Here is a 5,993-nt window from a genome sequence, read left to right as displayed (position 1 = left end):
TATTATATATCTATGATAGTACCACGGTTTGTTGTTGATGTATAACGCGTTACCTGATTGATATTGTGATATGATTAATTTGGAATTTATTATTAATACCAATTATAGGTCAATTTTTTTTAATACTATAGATAAGTATACCTATAATAGGTATGTCTAATACCTAGACTGACAAACCGACTCTACTCAGAATCGTTTTTCTTATACAGTGATATTTTATCATTGAATTTAAATTTAATACTATCCATTATGCAGTGACCCACTTGTAACCTACTGTACAGCAGAGCGACATCCACTTACCCACCTTTTTATTATTTTTTTTATTATTATTAATAATTATTATTTTATTTATTTTTATTCAAGTGTAAATACCACTGTACACTGGTATTCAAAATATAAAATAAATACATTAAAAGTATCTACACATGGTTCGTCAAGAATAGTAACATTGTTGTGATATTATCATACGAATGTAAGTAACATATTAAATAAATTATATAAATATTCTACAGTTTTTGTCCTCACTTGACGACACCCCTCCCCCCCCCAAAAAAAAGTTTTTTATGTGGCCTGGTAATGATTTGAATAGCCTCCAAAAATGTTTCGCACCAACAAAAAGAAAAGTTGAAATGACGCTCCTGGGAGGGCGTAGATAGTTTTCTAAATCCAGAAATTCGAAGACTATAATATTATAATGTTGATATTCGTTTGATTGGAATGCAATTAAAAGAGTAAAATGTTTAGATATTCCTAGGTACATGATATTATTATGATAATATAGCATTTGATAATGTTTACTTGAAAATATTGTGGTTTTTTCTTTTTCACTTTCTGTAACGAAACAGCTGTTTGAAGAGAGTGTCTATTAATATAATACGTACCTTATATTATATAGCTTATTGCTTTAAACAATGCGTTTTTCATCAAAACAATCATTCCGATTTCATGTACAAGATCATAGACCGAGTGATCAGTTCCTTGCTAATTGATATTGGTGCCTCGTCAAGAGCACCTGAAGGGGGGGGGGGGGGTAGCTGCCAGAGTGCCATGCTCCACAATTTCTGTTAATATTAATTCTTCATTTAGTGTCCCTAAAACGCGCGGTCTCCCCCACACACCGATAACGAACCTGTGAATAACACTACATATTTATTTTATACCAACACTTCACTGATGGTGTTATAAATGAATACCTACTAGAATATTGGTTCGGTTGTGGATATTTTAGATTCTGCGAGGGATCTTGTGGTTTTACAATGGTGTTTATTTTTTTTTTCTCCTGTATACAAAATTTCTACCAGAAACAGAGCTAACATATAGTATCTTATCTTTTAGAAAATTGGATTAACATGGTACTAATCAGATAATTTTTCGATTTTCTCAATAGTTATTTAATGCCACGGGAAAAACCACCGGAAAATTACGAAAAACCGCTAAAAACGTGATTTTAATTTCACCATAGAAACAAATAAAAATAAAAATAACCATTTTACTAATTTTGTTGTCATTTATAATATCAATTCAACTTATAGGCTATAAAAAAATATAATAAAAATATAAAATATCTAGACTGACAATCCATCTCCGCTCAGAATCGTTTTTCGTATACAATGATATGATATCGCTGAATTTAAATTGAATACAATCCATTGTACATTGACCCACTTGTAACCTACTGTACAGCAAAGCGACATCCACTTACCAGATTTTATTGTATAGACTGTAAAGTAAATATTGTTCTTTAAAATGGGAAATCAAAAATAAGATTTGTTATTTGAAAGAGGTGTACAAGTGGTTAGGTTAACCTAACCACTGTACAGTAGTTGTCGAGCATGTCGTTAAAATGGATGTGTTATATTAGGATTCAATCATAAATCATTGTATACGAAAAACTATTCTGAGCGGAGACGTCGTGTCAGCCTAGCATATTTTTATAAATAATCAAATTTAAAAGATAAAAAAAAAAAAATTATAAAAACTAAAATGTCTCATTCGAGTATGTACAAATGGTATAAACGATGGTGCAAACATTTTTTTTTTTTTTTTTACTAGACATAAAAAGACCGTGGCAGCTCTGGCCATTGGTCTGACAGTAAATTACATTATTATTACATATTTACATAACATTTATACATATTATATATACAAGTTAAATGTATTTATATAAAGTGGATTTTTGCAAAAATTAATTGGTAACAATCATTACAATGCTATAGCTTACCGCACTCGTAACGAATTTTCTAATTGTTTTTTGAAACCTTGGTAAATTGTTTTTGGATTTTTGGTAAAAGTTTTTTTGACCTTCATTTACAAATGAAGTTTTGACGACTTTTTTGAATGTACCATCAAATTAAGCGTGCAAAAACACACATTTTGAAATAAAAAAATTCCAAAAATTGGCTTGTCCTCAGTTTTTTTAACTGCATTAGTCCAATTTATTTGATTTATATCAAATCATTTGAATAATATCAAATCATTCAAATAAAATAATTCGAATAATTGTTAAAATTATTCGAATAACACTATCAAATTAAACCGCGAAAATCACGTCCAAGTTCAAACCTGTACGAACACGTTCGATGACGTTTTCCTGCGTCTACGTCTCCTTCTCATCCCCTATCCAGTGGCGCCTGTAAGGGTCGCACGACAGTTTGTTTTTCGCAAGGCCAACGGCGACGTATAATTAATATACCACCACTTGAAAACCACATCATGGCCTATCTCAAAGAATTCTGATTTGAGTTTTATACTATACCTGTCTTAAGTCAAGTGTACGCTAATGGTTTTGAGATAAGAACGACGACATGCTCGCTGTGAAAAATCAAAATGCCGTCTCGGCCTATCCAAAACCCTTTTTTATCATCAGGACCACTCTCAGATATCATGATGTACTCTAGTGCAAATATTACAGTATCGATAGACCGATCTCATAAACCTTTACTGAAGATTCATTTTCGGTAAAAACACGCGGGCAGTGCCTACACGATTTAGATTTATTAGTAACATTGTCCGGAGGCATATCGTTATCATACTTACCTACGAAATTCCTAGCGACAAAACAGTTTTTTGTGCCTCCGGAAAGTTGGAAAAACTGAGGTCGGCCTCGATTACCAGGTCTCAACTCTTAATCGACGGAAACGCGCCGTCGTAATCGTCTAATATAACCGTGCCGAGAGTACAACAATTTTCACTCGTGACTCGACTCCACAGGGGTGAAAATCGGGGGAAACCGTCTACCCATCGCCTTGGAGAGGGGAAAAATAAAATAAAAACCGAAAGAAACGGCGCGTTTCACAGTACGTTAAGCGAGGAGCGCTCAGTTGGAGCGTGTGCGCCCCAAAGTTTTTTCCCTCAGCCTTTGCGCGCACTGCCGCCGGGTCTTCTTTTCAGTCGGTTTTTTCCTTTCCGCACCCGCCCACCCACATGCTCGTCCACCCACACGGAAAAGTACGACTCTCGTATACTCGCCGTCCCATTGTCATCTCGTACAATTCACTCCCGTGTATAATATATATATAATATACGACTTCGGCCGACCGGAAAACTATCGTGTTCGTGGGTGTGCGCACACACACACGCCCCTTACCCACACAACCCCCACACCGGCACGCGAAACCGGCCCGTGACATATGTGATCGGCGGCGGTGTCGTGCAACCGTGCGTGATGTATATTTTTTCCCTTTTTTTTTTATCTCTGTTGCATGCGGTAATACACCGCAGTCATACGACTTGTATAATAATATGTATATATGATAATAATATATTATTATATTGTATACAGAGCGATTCAACGAGCACGCTCACCCCCTATTATTGTCCTGTTTTCTCCGACTATGTGCAGTCGTTCAAAATCTGACGTTTCTCGATATAGGTATATATATACGTCCGTCGTGCTATGCGACGTCTCAAAGACCATATTTTCCGATTGTTGAGATTTGCTTTTACTTTTGTGGCGAGTCCATACAGACTTTCGAGTTTCGAACGGCCTTCCCCACTGTTGCTATTCGCCGTACAGTATTTCTGAAGACGTTAAACAATATCATTCGGACGAGTAGATTTATAGTCATTTAACACTGTGCGTATAGTACTGAGGGCGATAAGTAAATGACGATTGGTTTTGAAAATATGGGAGGCTATATAATGGCTACGCGTTTCAAATATTAATTATCAATATTAAAATTGATCAAAATATTTTATTATATTTAAAAAAAATATATATTCATATAACAACACTCCCAAACCTCCAAGTACTCGAATATTATTTTAAGAGACCGGCATCAACCAGAGGCTCGCTTCTATATTGTTTTGTGGTTATAGGTACCACCGATTGTATTATGAAAACAGATTGTGCATCAAGATGTGAGAAAAAACTGGCCGATAAGGACTCCGTCAAGATTTCCGGCGAAATCAGTGCGACCATGTGTGCGCTACTGACCCTGTATATATATTATATATTTAATTTAAATGTTTAGTCCCCCGACCGACCGTTTGCGTTCATTTGCAATCGTCAGCCATTATCTACATTATTATAACAATATAATACGTCGAGTATAAACATTAAACGCATTATGGTTTTATAGACACAGGTAAAATAGCGAATAATATAACGAAAAATACTAAAATTCCTAACGCACCCTGGACACTCCTTATGTAGTAAGAAAATTTATAGAATTGGAAAATATTGCTATAAATACCTACATTTAAAAATTCCCAAAATAATATTTTGAATAACTGCATATTTGAAGTTATAGGTGGAGGGGAGGTGAGAATTCCCGATAAATCACCCTATATATATGTATATATAATATATATATATATATATATATATATATATATATATATAAGTTTAGTCCCTTAACCGACCGTTTGCATTCTTATGTACTCGTCAGTCGTTATTTACATTGTTTTATGATAATGCAAACCTCAATAACTGGAAAATATGGGCCCCTTATTTATTTATCTTGTACGTGTTCAAAGTATAAATATATTATATTAGAACGTTATGACGTGACGTTAATAACTACAGATAAGAAAAAAACAAATTGTGAAGATATTCTGAATTTACATTTAGATAATATAATATAAGTGTTGCTTTTTAAAAATCCCTTGATTATTTTAAGTTTGTCGATATTTTTATGGATCTACATTAGAATGTCTTTCTAAAAAAAAATGGTTGAAAAACACTGTCATAGAATATGGGTTATAGTAATATATTTCAAAATTTCAAAAATCTGAATTTCATTAGACTAATAATTATTGTTATCTAATTAAATAAAAACGAGCAAACGTCTTTTGTATGTAGAGATAATCAAAAAAATATGGAATACAACTGTGGGGTTGTGCCAGTAAGTCCAATATCGAGATTATCCAACGTTTCCAAAACATTGCTCTCCGTACTATTGTCACAGCATACCGGTACGACAGAGATGACATTATCCACCGAGATTTGAGGATGACGTCCGTCCAGGACGAGATTACCAAGTTTGCCAGGGAACACGAGATAAAGCTAGATCAACACAGAAATCCAGTAGCAATTCAACTACTTGATAACTCTCAAGACATAAGGCGTCTCAAACGCCGAAGATCATAATATGACTTAGTATGAAGTATTAGACTAAGGCCGCGGGACCTCTCCACTGAGAGTGATAACCTAAACATGTTTTTGTATATATTTACTAAAATATTTATGTACATCCCCGAATGAATGAAATAGATCATTGATCGTTTTAATAAAAAAAAGCCTTAGGGTGGCTTAAAAAAAAAAAAATAATAATATAAAAATGGGGAATCACTCTAAGTATATGTTTAATCCCTCGTCCACCCCCGTCTGCGTTCTTCTGCACTCGTCAGCCATTATTTACATTATTATTATAATAATATGATACAAACATAATACTAGTATTATATTCGCATGGTTTTATCGACAAACGAAAAAAATAACGAAACAAACTAAAAATCCACAGCGCCAAAAGCAATATTCCGGTAACACGTTT

At 34.1% G+C, this 5,993-nt stretch overlaps 1 long non-coding RNA gene across 1 annotated transcript; it reads left to right on the top strand.

The window, feature by feature from the left end:
* Positions 1-347: 347 nt before the first annotated feature.
* Positions 348-5,788, top strand: LOC115034248. The gene is made up of 2 exons (XR_003839596.1): positions 348-472; positions 4,318-5,788. It is a non-coding gene; the product is annotated as an uncharacterized LOC115034248 (long non-coding RNA).
* The last annotated feature ends 205 nt before the right edge of the window (positions 5,789-5,993 follow it).

Source organism: Acyrthosiphon pisum, chromosome A2 (assembly GCF_005508785.2).
Source record: "Acyrthosiphon pisum isolate AL4f chromosome A2, pea_aphid_22Mar2018_4r6ur, whole genome shotgun sequence".
NCBI classification, from domain to species: domain Eukaryota; kingdom Metazoa; phylum Arthropoda; class Insecta; order Hemiptera; family Aphididae; genus Acyrthosiphon; species Acyrthosiphon pisum.
The sequence above is the reverse complement of the archived record's forward strand: the minus strand, read 5'-3'. Positions and strand labels throughout refer to the sequence as shown.